Source organism: Chrysochloris asiatica, unplaced genomic scaffold, assembly GCF_000296735.1.
Source record: "Chrysochloris asiatica unplaced genomic scaffold, ChrAsi1.0 scaffold00395, whole genome shotgun sequence".
Taxonomy (NCBI): Eukaryota; Metazoa; Chordata; class Mammalia; order Afrosoricida; family Chrysochloridae; genus Chrysochloris; species Chrysochloris asiatica.
Genome location: NW_006408913.1, coordinates 1,886,587 through 1,887,647, shown reverse-complemented (window position 1 = coordinate 1,887,647; position 1,061 = coordinate 1,886,587).

Below are 1,061 nucleotides of genomic sequence, written 5' to 3'. Positions count from 1 at the left end.
TAGGGATTGTGCTAGGGCTAGGCATGTTAGGTCCTTAAGGCTAATGCTAGGTCTAGGGCTGTTAGGGCTTTAGGGCTAGTGCTAGGGATAGGGCTGTTAGATCTTTTGGGCTAGGGCTAGGCCAGTTAGGGCTTTAGGGCTAGGGCTAGGGTTTTTAGGGCTTTATGGCTAGGGCTAGGCTGTTAGGGCTTTAGGGCTAAGGCTAGGGCTGTTTGGGTTTTACGGCTAAGGCCAGAGCCTGGGCTTTAGGGCTAGGTTTAGGGCTAGGCCTAGGGCTAGGGCATTTGGGAAAGGCCTTTAGGGCTAGGGCTAGGGCTGTTAGAGCTTCAGGGCTGGGGCTAGGGCTACAGCATTTAGGGCTTTAGGGATACTGCTAGGGCTAGCCTGTTAGGGCTTTAGGGCTAGGGCTAATGCTCTGGTTGTTAGGGCTTTAGGCTTAGGTCTAGGCCTATTAGGTCTTTAGGGCTAGTGCTAGGGCTGTTAGGTCTTTAGAGCTAGGGTTAAGGCTAGGGCTAGTGCTTTTAGGGCTTTAGGGACAAGGCTAGGGCTAGGGCTTTAGGGCTAGGTCTAGGGCTAGTGCATTAGGTCAAGTGCTTTAGGGCTATGGCTGTTAGTGTTTTAGGGCTAGGGCTAGGCCTGTTAAGACTTTAAGGCTAATGCTAGTTCTAGGGCTGTTAGTGCTTTAGGGCTAGTGCTATCACTAGGCCTGTTAGGGCTTTAGGGCTAGGGCTAGGCCTGTTAGGGCTTTAGGGCTAGGGCTTAGACTAGTGCTGTTAGGGCTTTAGGGGTAGGGCTATGGATAGCCTGTTAGGGCTTTAGGGCTAGGGCTAGTGCTAGGGTTGTTAGGTCTTTAGGGCTAGGGCTAGGGCTAGTGCATTAGGTCAAGTGCTTTAGGCCTATGGCTGTTAGGGTTTTAGGTCTAGGGCTAGGGCCTGGCATGTTAGGGCTTTAAGGCTAATGCTAGTTCTAGGGCTGTTAGGGCTTTAGGGCTAGTGCTAGCGCTAGGGCTGTTAGGGCTTTAGGGCTAGGGCTAGGCCTGTTAGGGCTTTAGGGCTAGGGCT